Raw genomic sequence first — 14,191 nt, 5'->3', positions numbered from 1 at the left:
TGGGACACAGCTGTGTGCAAATTGGTTGCCACGTTCGCCCTCAAAATTCATGGTCATAACTCTCTACAGTATAATCCTGTGAAGCACTTTAAGGTGTTTCAATGGTGGGTTAAGGTTCTACATCAAATGTAAGGATTATTATTCTACGACTGAACCTGGGGTATTATTTGCAGGCGTTACTTAGTGTGTGTTTTGACAGCCTCATAGTGTCCCGATATGATAGAAGTTGGATCGTACGACAAAGACGTTTCACTGGTTTCATAACTGATTATAAATGTACATTAATCTCCTCTTCTCCCTCTTTCTTTTTTTGGTCATTTTAAGAAGTGTAAATATCAGAGGAAATAGAATCAGTGAGCAGCAGCTTGTAACACTGAAGGGAGCCCCCAGGACACAAAGAATTACATTCACCACATGATGGAAACATAATCAAGTGCTTCAATTTAATAGTCATTAATGCGATTGATGAAGCTCTGTTTCCACTTCCAAGGCTGGCAGAGAAGATTATTAACTCGGTACCAACTTGGCTCATTTCATAGCACACTGGGTCAGTAGTTTACATGTTCAAGCTCCACGCCAGCCTACAGTCTATAACAACAGCAACAGCTTGCATTTATATAGCGCCCTTCACCCGGGTAGTGTCCCGGAGTCAAGGTTGACACTTCAGTGCAGTCCTGGGGAGAGTATTATCAGAGGTAAATCTTTAAAACTGAGCTCCCATTTGCGCATTTTCAAAAGGAAAAGAGAGTTTCTTTCAGTCTTCGAACAACCCTCCAAGTTAATTTGGCGTTCACTGTTTGTGAGACTTTGTCGCGTGCAAGTGGCTGCTGTGTTTGCCTTCAAACAACCGCTATGTTTTATTACAGAGGGGGGTGGGGGTGAGGACTCTTTGGAGCTGAGCTGATCTCAAGGTGATATGTTTGACAGTGAGATATCACAATCAAGTCAACCCCCTCTGTGGCAGTGTGAATTTCTTGCTGTTTCTAGCACACAATCCACGACTATTTGTGGGACACTGCTGTGCGAAATTGGCTGCCCGTTTTGCCCACAAAATATACAGTCAATTCACTTTATACTGTGTGGCGTGAAGCGCCTTGCGACGTCTCAACAACATGATAAGGCGCTATATCAGATGCAAGGATTATTATTATTACACTTAAAGTATACCCTGTGAAGGCTTCGAGATCACCTCCCGACATGAAAGGCAAAAGCACAGATTATTAGGAATAATTTCCAGGATTGAGTCTCTCCAGGTAGAAGGTTCGCACTCTGTTCCAGACAATTTCCATGCATATGTGGAACTCTCACCAGTCTGGTTAAGTGGGATGATGGATTTTCACGTGTGTCAGACACCCGGCTGTCCAAGAAAAAATATTACTTGTTCACCACTTTAAGCCATTTCAAAATGGCTATGTAAAAAGTCAAGGTCTTTCTTTCTTACTGTTCATAAATTGGGGTGGATTGACTTTTAATTATGGAAAAAAGTGGTTTGGTGAGAGAAACTGAAAATGTAAGTAGTGAGGAAAAATCTAGCAACAATATGCTGATGAAGTCACATTAAAATCATCAAACCTAAATGGTAAATGTCACCAGCTCCTGTGTATATGATTTGCCGATATGATATTTACTTATGATATTCTGTGGTTACAAGTGGCATGTCACTGAGTGGAAAAAATAATCCATAACCGTAAGAGAGACTGTCAAGTGCACAGCACCGGTTTAGGGCAACAAGTGTTTTTTAAAACATTAACCTGTGTCAAGAAATAGAAATTGGCTTATTTATAAGCCGAAAAGCACCACACTTTAAAGTTATATTTATACTAACGATTTGATACAGAGCTTTATCACGCCTTTGAGACGGCTCAAAAGCACTTCGCAGAATATATTTTAAATTAATTAACTGTATATTTCTGGGCGAAACGTGGCAGTCAATGGGAAATTGGTTTAGCCACTTCACATCTCCCCTAAAACTACTCTATAGAGAGTCACTGCAAACCATGAGCTGAAGTCCCGATGTGAGGCTTGAACCTCCAAACCATTTGACCCTGAGATAAGAGCTGCTACCAACCGAGCCGGGCTGACATGCATTGCATTTCATCATTTAGCACTCGAATCCTTTCTTGTTATCCAAAGTTAAATATTGATATCTGGGATCTTAATCAAATACATGTGAAGTTTAACATTTAGTGGGCAAAACTGCACCCGGGTCTAGATTTACTCTATTAATGTAGTATTTTCAATGTCTCGACGACGTGATAAGGCCCTATATCAAATTCAAGGATTTATTATCGATATATGACTGTTTATGGGACACTGCTGTGCGCAATTGGCTGTCGCGTTTCACCCACAAAACATATAAGTCAATTCACTTTACAGCATATTCTGTGAAGTGCTTTTAGATGTCTAGAAAAAGTGATAAGGAGCTATATCAATGATTATTCTTATTATTATCCATAAAACCATTTCCCCCCATCTCCAACATGCAGGGAAAACATTTCTGTGCACATAATATAATCCCGGTGGTGTATTAACTAACGTATATCTCAAAGTCTCAGTACTCTTCCTTTATGCATGGTTTTGTCACCATTTTATCCAGACCAGAAATACTCGAAGAAAAAAACTAACCCACAGGACTGTCTGCAACTACACAGATCAGAAAAACAAGTCCAATTTGGTGACTTTTCTCATATACGCGACTGGCATTGATCAGCATCGTACAGCCATCCTTAAGAAACCTGTGCAGAACGCAGTTGGGGGCTTCACAGTGTGTTAAATTTAAATGCATACTTATCCTCGCCTTTGCTGTCACCAAATGATGTTTTGAGCCGTTAGCATGTATTTTTATTACAGATCCTTTGCTTATTTCCTGTTGTTGTTTTCTGTTGCTACAGAGTTTTATATCTGCGTGTGGGTTCCACACCGGGGTCAGGGAATTCTCCCGCTCAGCTCCTGCGAGCCAAAGCCCTAACAGGTAAGGTGATCCTAGCTGGACAAGCATTGGGAAAGCTTGTCAGACAGCGATATCAACGGCAAGCTATGCAGTTTTAGCTGGTTAGGCTCCAGCGGTTACCCCAACGCACACTCTGGGGTCCCCGCAAGCCTTGGTTCTTATCAACCTGCGCTTAATACTTTCCGGAATTGGGTAAGCAAGGTGCGTCCTTTCCGGGAGAGAGAGAGAGAGAGAGTGCGTATTCCATTCCAACAATATATCTGTCACTCAGGGAACAGTCAGCGCTGTATCATCAACTGACAGCAAAGTCCTCCCACAAGCATCAATACTGCAAATAGTAGCACCCATCCCACTTTCAAGTGCACTTATGTGACCTTAGCTGCTTTCCGTTAAATGTTGCGCGTGTGGTAAATAGAACGAGTGGATGAAACTGCCCCACCTGAGGAATCCGAGGGAAATTGGAATGGAAAGGGGTTAGTTGAGGTACTAATCAGCCATGATCTAATTAAATGGCGGAACAGGCTCGAAGGGCTGAATGGCCTCCTCCTGTTCTTATGTTCCTGTGTAAAGATAACGACAGCACAACAATTGTATCAACTTGTCTCACTTTGAAGAACGTACCCCCTACGTTCATCCATTCATTAAAAAACATAAATCATGTCCTACACCCACGTCAGATTCTCAGCAAACGCGTTTGCTTTCGTGCCGATAAGCTGAAATGCTGCGATGTCAATTGTGTATGGAAAGAGCAATTTAATAGGGAAAGATGACTCTCTATGGTTCAAACTTAAATCAAACATGTTTAGGCCACACATAAGTTCGCAACCGTTAAACCTGCATCTACTGACTGCTTAACCTTTCCGAACAGTTCAGCTGCCTCGCAGTTTTCTCTTTCCATCTATAGCTGGGCTATGGTTCTAATGCCTATGTGCATTGGCCTTGTGCCACTGTTAAATCTTCAGCTTTTAGGGATTTTAGGGAAAAACCTAATGCTAATTGGTGGCTGTTTAACGCTCGCATGTCAATGATAATGCTATTACTGTCCTCGAGTCTCTTTCTACTGTTTCCCTTCAGAAACACACATTTCCGCTAGTCAGTAAATTTACTAGCATGTGTGTTTTCCCCCTCCAAAGCATGGCAGAAAGCTCGGCGACTTTACCAATCAGTAGAATTTCAGTTATTTGTCTCTTGTTATTTCTGCACCAAACTATTGCATACTTAATGCGTTGTTCCTTTATCTAGACATCTTGTCCCTCAGCCTTGTATTTTGACTGTATTTCCCCGTCCCCCAAAGGATCGAGTTCAACATCCTTATCCTCGTTTTTAAAGTCCTCCACAGTCTCACTCCACCCTACCTCTGTGCCCTTCTCAACCCTTACCAACCCACCTTTTCTCTCTGCTCTGCAGACACTGGCCTGTTTCACTTCACCCTGCTTGTCCCACCATATATCTGCCTCTCTGCCCCGACTCTCTGGAACTCCATCCCCGATTCCCTTCTCCTTGCCCCTTCTTTAGCCTCCTTCAAAATCCATCTCAACACCATCCTCTTTGACCACGCCTTCGGTCGCCCAACACTCCTTGGCCCCCACCCTTCTTGATTCCAACCCCTAGTTCGACTGTCCAGCGCCTTGGGACGTCCTCCCAATGTGAAAGGTACTATGTAAATGCAATTTGTTGTTGCTGTCTTTCTCATTGTATTTCTCTGTCTCTTTGCTACAGAGACACAGGTTATGTTGCACAGTATCTTTAAGACAACTGGAACTTAATCTACTTGTTTTCCTCTGCAGAGATTATGATGGTTTCTTGTCCCAGCTTCATAGCATTTAGATATTAACAAGGAAAAGGCAGACAAAATGTTGATGGAAATTAAAATACTTAAAAAGCTGGAAGCAAAAGCAATTTCAGGATAGTAAATATCAAGCCTTAGTTCATTAGTCTCAGTTAGTCTGCAGTGAGAAAAATGATGGCATTGACATGCATTGGGCAGATTGGGGTCCTGTCTCTATCGATTGTTTGGAGAATTTGACAGCTTTGTGGAGTCCTGTAGCTCAGTGGTTAGAGCGCTCGCTTTGCAAGCGAGAGACCTGGGTTTTATTCCCGGCAGGTCAGGGCGAAACCTTGGGCAAGTTTCCTTACTCCACACGACTGATAATAATCCCTCAAAAAAAAACAATAATAAAATTGGTCACTTCAATCCACGACTGTTTGTGGGACACTGCTGTCCGTAATTGGCTTCCACATTTTGCCCACAAATATACAGTCAATTCACTTTACTGTCTATTCCGTGAAGGGCTTTGAGAGGTCCAGAAGATGTGAAAAGCGCTATATCAAATGCAAGGATTATTATTATTATTATAGCCCTCCTTACTGCAGTTCACAAGCTTGAACTGTAACCAGTTGTGATAATCCTTGCATTTGATATTATAATAATATTAATCCTTGCATTTGATATTGCGCCTGGTCACATCGTCGGGACGTCTCAGAGTGCTTCACGGGATGTTGCTGGAAAGTGCAGTGACTGTGTATTTTGTAGCCCTTTAAGAGGACAGTCAATTGGCACACAAATGTCCCACAATTAGCCAGGAGGTAAATGACCATTTTTATCTGGGGGATTGTCGACAAGGACACCGGGAGAGAGAAACTCTCTTCTCTTTTTCAAATAGTGTCCACCTGACATGGCCTCAGCTTAATGTTTCAACTGACGGGCAACATCTCTGGCAATGCATCGCTCTCCCGCCACCCCCACCCCCCAGTCCTGTCCTGGAGTGTCAACCTAAACACCTCACATGTCCGCCAACAGCAAACACAGCCACTAAAGCTCACAGTATATCCTGTGAAGCACTTTGATGTATCCTCTTGACATGAAAGGCATCACAACAAATGCAAGGATTATTATTCTTTGACTTTCAGAAAATGGTGAGCAATGAATCCCCTAACCTCCTCGGTCTCTTTCCACCTATACTTTTAGCAAAGGTCCATGCTATGCATTGAGTACACATGCCTGCTGTTTTTACTATATATATATAGTGTCTTCTTTATCTCTGCATTGAACTCAATTTGTCAGTGATCAGCGCAGGTGCGTACCCTGTCAACTATCTATGGAAGATCTTGGCTGCCTCCCCTTATTATACAGTTCCTCTTCCTCCCCCCCACCCCCCAATACTCCATATTGATATAATTTATAAATTTAACCCCTTCTGCATTGACTCTGCAATTCCAGAGAACAAAATAATACTGTTAAGGAGACATTTTACCCAAATTCACACTTGAGTCGCACAGTGCTCTGGTCAGGTCAGACCACACCTGCACACAATCGTGGTGCCTGCAACCTGAGGCCTATTGGCACCGCAGAGGAGAACCACAAGGATCATCCCAAGTGTTAAAGAAATGAACTTTTAGCAATGATTAGACAAGATGGGGATCTTCAATCTTGAAAAGGAAAGTTAATATTAATAATAATAATAATAATCGTTGCATTCGATATAGTGCCTTATCACGTCGTCAAGACATCTCAAAGCGCTTCACAGAATACACTGTAAAGTGTAGTGACTGTGTATTTTGTGGGCAACACGCAGCAGTCAATTGTCCACAGCAATGTCCAACAAACAGTCGTGGATTGAGTGACCCAATATTTGTTTTAAAAACACACAATACTTTCATGTGTATCAAGACAGTAGAGCAAGAGGACACAGGTTTAGAGTCGCAATGGAGCAATTTCAGGAAAGACCGCAGGAAGTATTTCTTTACCCAGGAGGGAATTAGTGACCGGATCAAGGTTACCAGCAGGGGTGGGTGAGGCCTGGAGGTTGGATTTGTTTAGAAAAAACATGACATTAATGATGGCAATGGGAGGATAGTAGGGTGGGTATTCGGGAAGGATAAGATCAAACAGGCCAAAGGGCATCCTTCATCTGAACTGATCTTATGACCAAGTTAAAACCCCCAAACAATTTCAGTGTGATGTGCGTGAGCTAAGCCTCTGCGTGTAGAGCTGAAAATTGCGTATGTTTCATGGCCTCCAAAGTAATGTGAAGCAGGAAGTGCAAGCCAGGTTACCCCCCCCCCCCCCCACCCACCCCCAGGAACATAGCTGCGCTGCTCGGAGAAAAGCAACCTTATTTAATAAACATTAACTTTAAATATCTGTGGATCCTCTCGAGCACTGCAGTGAGATTCAAGGATAGAAGCGCTATGGAACCTGTTGTGTTCACGCCTATATCTAGTCTGTGATCTGTTCCACAAACCAAGCAGTGTTTTCGATGAAGTCTACGCCATGTTACTGCTCAGTGCAGTCTGTGTCAGTGTGACTCCTCGGTGCAGTCTAGGCCCAGTTATTCTGCCGTTCTTTTGAGGAAGACTTTTATATTCCTCAAAATGCACCCTTTTCGTCCATAAAATACACAGTCAATTCACTTTACACTCTATCTGTGAAGCGCTTTGAGACGTCTTGATGACTTGATAAGGTGCTAGATCAAATGCAAGGACTATTATTTTTATTGTTGTTTATATTAAGCCTCGGAACTTGGACATTTTTCACAATTCTGCTTGAATTCAATCTTAAGGCTAAATCGTCTTACAAGCTAAAAACCCAGGCACAATTTTGAACCTTTCAATTCCTGGTCTAAATATATATTTGTTATGGTTACACACCAAAACTGACAGTTTGCACTTATTAAAAGTGGATAAACAAAAGTAATGATAAGATTTTAATGCTTGTTAAATTATCCGTACAATATTCACTCGGTTTTATACTGACAGCGTATTCATGCAGATGTTATTGTTGCTGTAATGTGTGCCCTTTACATATCCTATTCTATAAGCCCACCCAAATCTTATGTAGGTCCTTTTAGTTTAAGCGCTCGGAGATACTGCCCCACGTGAGGTATGCTATATAAATGCAAGTTGTTGTTGTTGTTTAAAACACAGTTACTTGAAATCTGGGTTAAAAAGCATATTAAAAATGACACCATAGAACTGTATCTATTGTGTAATTGTGTATTGCTTTAGCTATTCAACCCTGACTTTACAGAACTGTCAAAGTAAATCCCTTATCTTTAATATTATAATGTTCATTCGGTTAAATAACTGACTGGAAGGCAAACAAATAAAAAGACAATTTCTGCAGTCGAAAGGAAACCCCCAGATTTGCAACTTAATAATGAAAAAGTAGTGACAAAAATTAGCATTGGTTATAAACAACAAACTGAGCACATATCAATTTACATACCAATTCCCCGCAAATTGTACTATATATATATATAATAAATATCAATTGCCATGAGTTACATATAAAACAGAACCAATGCAATGATTTAAGCAAAAAATAGGAACTACACTGTGCACTGAAAGATTCGTAAGGCTCGATCGATTTCGTAAAACAAGACAGCTTTCTCTAATGTTTGTCTCAATGTTACTTTGTTGGAAATCGCTCTTTACTGATAAAAAAAAGATGTATTTTGAGTGGGATTTAACCTCTATCGCGGTATTCTGCTCTAGCTTGTAACTGTAATGTAAATTTCAATGTGTGCAGTTTATTATAGTTATTGGTAAAAGGGGTTTAACATAGTTTCAAGTAGAAAATAGCATTCTATCCTCTGCATTTTCTAGTCCAGGCAGATCACTACCTCTTGGATTCTCATCCAACCAAATTCTGTACTAACTAATTTTTGCAATAACACTTGGAAAGGCACAATAGTAAGATTTGATAGCCAGTGTGGCTTAGGAATAAAAGATAAATAAATAGTTCGTAAAACTTACCTCCTATATCTTTTATATTTTACGTCATTTACAGTGATGAAAACGTCTCTGCTTTCTCTCTCTCTCTCTCACTGTCTTTCTCTTTCTCTCTCGATCAGCTCAAATCAAATGCTAACTTTTGCCCGGGCCAACCAAACAAATAAGGTTTTTTTTTAAAGAAACAAGGGAGAAGAAAAAAAAGGGTTATTTTTTTTCCAGGCAATAATTCAGCAAAATCTACTACAGGAGGAACCGTTAAAATGCGTAGATGTCGTGGGCAGACAAACATCAGTTTCGCATAACAGTGACCTACTTCCTTACATGCATACTGCCAAGCGGAATGCAGTATGAATTTTTTTTTGTATTAAAATTGTACTTTGCTCTCAGACACACACACACACCCCCTACTCTCAGCGAATGTGATTATGCACATGTTGACCTTTTATAATAATAATCCTTGCATTTGACACAGCGCCTTATCGGGTCTTTGAGACGTCTCAAAGCGCTTCACAGAATATACTGTAAAGTGAGTTGACTGTATATTTTGTGGGCAAAATTTTTCACCCAAGCTGGCATCACGAATTGGTGCAGATTGGAATGGGTGGGGGCGGGGATTGGATCTGCTCTATCCTGGACTATTATAACTGACTAACGTGTCCCATCCTTTATTTCTTTTTGGCAATCAATCTTCGCATAAGAACATAAGAATTTGCCAGGCGAAAGAAGACCAAGGTCAATCCAATTTGCCTTCCTCCATCCTGGCAGTCACTTGACGTGTCATGTCCTAATCTATATATAGATTGTTTCCCAAGATGTTATTTTTGAACAGAAATCTATCTAACTTGGTCTTGAAGAGAAACAACACCCTCTGCTTCTACCGTCTCCCTAGGGAGCCTGTTCCATACATTCACTACTCGCTCACTGAAGTAGTAGTGGAACACTGATTAAACTTAGATTCTCATTAAACTGAGCCATCTCATCAGTCAGCCAGCCACGTCTTGCCCACTCTGGGTGAAACTTCACGCTGATGAGAGACAGATCAATAGGAATAAACTCTAAAAACAACAACAACAAATTACATTTGAATAGCACCTTTCATGACGGGAGGATAATAATAATGATAATGATAATGATAATGATAATGATAATGATAATGATAATGATAATGATAATGATAATGATAATGATAATGATAATGATAATGATAATAATGATAATGATAATGCTTGCATTTGATGTAGCGCTTTTCAAGTCTTCTCGACGTCTCAAAGCGCTTCACAGAATATGCTGTAAAGTGAATTGATTGTATATTTGTGGGCGAAACTCGGCAGCCAATTGCACACAGCGGCGTCCCACAAACAGTCGTGGTTTGAAAATGACCAATTTATTATTGTTTTGTTTTGGAGGGATTATTATTAGGTATGTGGAGTAAGGAAACTTGCCCAAGGTTTCGCCCTGCCTGGAATTGAACCCGGGTGTCTTGTTTGCAAGGTGAGTGCTTTAACCACTGAGCTACAGGACTCCACAAGGATGTCCTAAGGTGCTGGTAAACAAAGCTGATCAATCATCCGTCAATTGACAAGAATAGTGACCTTCTCGTCTGTTCTCACTGGCAGATGCTGTATTGAGACTGAAGACAAGGACCAACGCTGGCAAATTGATAAGCACCGATGGCAAGGTTCAAGCAGAACCAGCCTGGTATCCGTTGAGATGTAAATGTATTCAAAATCATGAATAATAATCCTTGCATTTGATATAGTGCCTTTTGCATCAGTTAGATGTCTCCAAGTACGTCACAGGATGTACTGTAAGGTGGAGTAACTGTCTATTTTGTGGGTGAACGACTATAAAGACTGGCGTGATGATTCATTTTACTGAACTAGCATCAACAAAGGCAAGATGTGGGCCACATGGCCTCCTTCTGTGCCGTAAACATTTGCTGTAAGTTTCCTTGTCTCTTCGAAGCTGATGCCAAAACACAGCAGCAAAGCACTCTCTGAATTAAAAGGTAAATAGTAATTATGGTAATAAAAATCCTAACATTCGATATAGCGCCTTATCACTTTGTTGCGACGTCTTACAGCGCTTCACAGGATATATTGTAAAGTGGATTGACTGTATTTTGTGAGCGAAACTCGGCAGCCAATTGCGCACAGCAGCAAAAATCCTAGTGATCTCCTATTATGAAGCAATCAAATTAGCGACACTGACGATTAATCACACCCTGAAGTTGAATAGGCATCAAACTCAAAGGCTTCAGATTGAAAGGCATGTGCAAGACTGGTGGTGAGAGGGAGAAATGGTAACTTTCTTTGAACAATTGAGTGAAAGGATGTTGAAAGGTTACCTTTTAGCATCTGGTCCAGCCAATTTACAGCTGTGGTTCAAACCCACAAGAAAGGTTCAGATTAAAAAGACGTTTCACCTTATTTGATCTCGTCTTTCCAGAAATCCAACCCTTCTGTCTTACCGTTACAGCATCAAGCAGCTGCTTACTTTAATCCAGTAATACCTGGCATCAAACCGTTTTTCCAGCTGTTCGTTACCTTCTGTGCAAAGAGGTACTACAATATGTGGTGTCAATTTTCCTTTTCCTGACCACAAATCTCAGCCTTCGTTTCCCGCTGCCTTGAATATCACAAGATATTGTTCTGCCTTTACTACCTGCTATCCTATCCTAGTTGCAACAGCTTTCTCTGTGCCTTCCCTTTAGGGAATGAACGTCTCAAAGCCACACTGGTGATACTTCATGTAGCGTGCTGTTAGATATCAAAAAGGTCACCCAGCATTCCGTTTAGGTAAAGTCTGTTAAGCCAAGTTTATTCAAACAAAAATATCATTGAAGCGCGCTTATTTCAGCAGTCAACCGTCAACGCCGCTAGACCGAGTGCTGCGAGTCCGGAACAGGTTTCTTTCTTAGTTGCTTCAGTTATTCAGGCTTTCGATCTTCCATCGTCGTCTGTTGATGCCGTTCTGGACTGCTTTTCACTTCTCTTTTTCGGCTACTTATAGTCAGTCGCCTGACTTGCCGTTTCCTCCTGTATTTACATATCCAATCACTTCGTATTTTACCTCGCCTTATTCGGTGGTTTGTCGCCAACTGCCTCGTCCTTCCTAGGGCCCCTCTACCCACTTCTGATACTGTCACGTACCCAGGTTAATCAATCATCTGGCTTGGTGCCAGCCTGACTGAGTCTCCATGAGGTCTTCCCTTTTTCCTGTCTAAGAAAGGAGATTGATCAGCTTAGGGTTGTATCTGGTATCTTAGTCGATTGGCGGATCACGTTCGAAGTAATAATTAGTCCCTACACACAAGAAGGTGATACTCAATCTGTCAGTACCCCTCCCTATCACTTCCCTGATTTCAGTGATGTGGTTTCATCACCCCCAAAAACACAACTTAAGTACAAACATAAATTTCCTAATATGTCTAAAAGTGACAGCCGCTCACATATCTGCCGGGTTGAAAATATGTTGGGTAACAAAATGCAAAAGGAAATGGAAAATTGGCCGAAGATCAAAGTGTCTCAAAGCACTTCACAAGTAACTGCTCTCAAGTGACCATGTATATCTAGACAAATACAACAGCCATTTGTGCACAGCTGGGTCCAACTTCTGCATTTATGGTTGTTCCCAGGTAGAGGGTTCCACATCGTCACACGCCTGTATGAAAAAAGGCTTCCTGACCTCAGTCCAACTATCTTGGCTCTCATTTTAGGACTACATTTAGGGCTAAGTCCCCTTTCCAATGACGTAACAGATCCCTCTACCAATGATCCTTCTACGAATGAAGAGTCATCCATGATCTAAGCGGTCAATTCATTTCATTATTCTCAATCAGTCCACTCCTTAACCTCCTCTGCATTTAGGACCTAACTTAATCTACCCAGCCTCGCATCCCTCTTCAATTCAGGCATTAATCTTGTGATCCATCATGTTAGGTTGATTACATTGGGTTACACTGCGAGTAAACTACAGTTGTATGGAGAAAGGGCAGGCAAATGGACTGAAAGGATTGCTCTTAAAAGAGACAGCACAGACTCTTTCTTCCAGGCTGTAAATTTTTAAGATTCTATGCTTGAAATAGATTGATTTGATCATTTCTTTGGGGGGCACTTGGATTTCAATTCCATGTCTATTTCAAATAGCAATTTGTTTTACAGTTATTGTTTAGCTTGTATGGCAAGCTTTACCAGGCAAAGAACCCAAGCAATCTTTCTGTATGTGTGTAACTAATCTGTCCAGTGGAAAGAATGAAACAAGAGAGGGTAATTGGTGAAATCACCCTATTAGTTGTCAGCAGGTTATAACTTGGCTAAGTTATATTTTAGATCTTCCTGCTACATAAATAAATTATTGTTGTTGATTCCTCAAATAAGGAGCAAATCTAAATTTTGGTTTGAATCTTCTGTTTCAAATAACGTCACTCTGTGTTAATTGTGTGCAGCACATTTGGCTCTCAATAAGAATATTAATAATAATCCTTGCATTTGATATAGCGCCTTACCACGTCTTAGAGACGTCTCAAACTGCCCTTCGCTGGAGCAAGTACACTGTTTTTACACCAATAAACATGGGGCAATTGGCATAACACTTGCGATAAGTTCTAATAATTCAAAAAAACTGATGGCAAGAGCTGTATCTATTCAATCAAGATTTATTCAGAATCGTGCAGAGAAAGATTGAGTCACCATTTATTTAGTCAACAAGTTAACAGCTCTACAATCAGTTACAGCAAAGTTATAGCAAAGAGCACTGAACACTAAAAGTTAAAGGTAAAATCTTAATAATAATAATTCTTGCAATTGATATAGCACCTTATTACATCATTGAGATGTCTCAAAATGTTTCACAAGGTATACCTTAAAATGGATTGACTGAATTCCAAGCCTACGAAATCATTAAAACATAGTCCCGCACAGAGCCATCGGACATTGGCACATTGATGTTAAACTTTTAGACAAGCTAACTTAGTTTGAACTGTGTCTTAGAAAAATGCACGGAAACTTAGTTTTCTACAGTTCTCAGCATTTTTTCCCACAACTTTGACCACCTTTTCGTACGATAAGATAGCGATCTGTCAGATTAAGACATATTTAAAGTTAAATGAAAAATGTAGCATTTTTTCAAAGCTCTAAATATATTTTTTTCTATTTGACTATTGATATTGCAGTGACTACCACTTTGTGCTCTATCAGCCTGCACTGCAGATGGTCGGAAAATAAGAACGATGACCAAATTATATTTATATTGCGCCTTTCAGATCGGAAGGACAACCCAAGGTGCTAAAAAAGTGAATTTCTCAACACCGAAGAAAACTATTATGTCAATGCCGGTTCTATGATAAGAGTTTTCTGTTTATTCTCCCTCTCCTGTTTTTCTCTCCATGTGGAGTCCTGGAACTCAGTGGTTAGAGCACTCGCCTCACACACGAGAGACCTGGGTTCGATTCCCGGTAGGGGAAAACCATGGGCGAGTTTCCTTATTCCATAAGCCTGATAATAA

At 40.7% G+C, this 14,191-nt stretch overlaps 1 protein-coding gene across 1 annotated transcript in view; it reads right to left on the bottom strand.

Annotated features, from left to right (window-relative positions):
- LOC103183477 (tyrosine-protein kinase ZAP-70) overlaps positions 1-9,017 on the bottom strand; it is a 42,099-nt gene extending 33,082 nt beyond the window's left edge. Inside the window, exon 1 of the mRNA XM_007900985.2 lies at positions 8,708-9,017. The gene's annotated coding sequence lies outside the window, so the exon portion shown is untranslated. The remainder of the gene's footprint in view (positions 1-8,707) is intronic.
- Positions 9,018-14,191: the final 5,174 nt, after the last annotated feature.

The sequence above is a fragment of the Callorhinchus milii genome, unplaced genomic scaffold (genome assembly GCF_018977255.1).
Source record: "Callorhinchus milii isolate IMCB2004 unplaced genomic scaffold, IMCB_Cmil_1.0 Scaffold21, whole genome shotgun sequence".
NCBI lineage: Eukaryota > Metazoa > Chordata > Chondrichthyes > Chimaeriformes > Callorhinchidae > Callorhinchus > Callorhinchus milii.
This window is presented reverse-complemented; position numbering and strand designations above follow the sequence as displayed.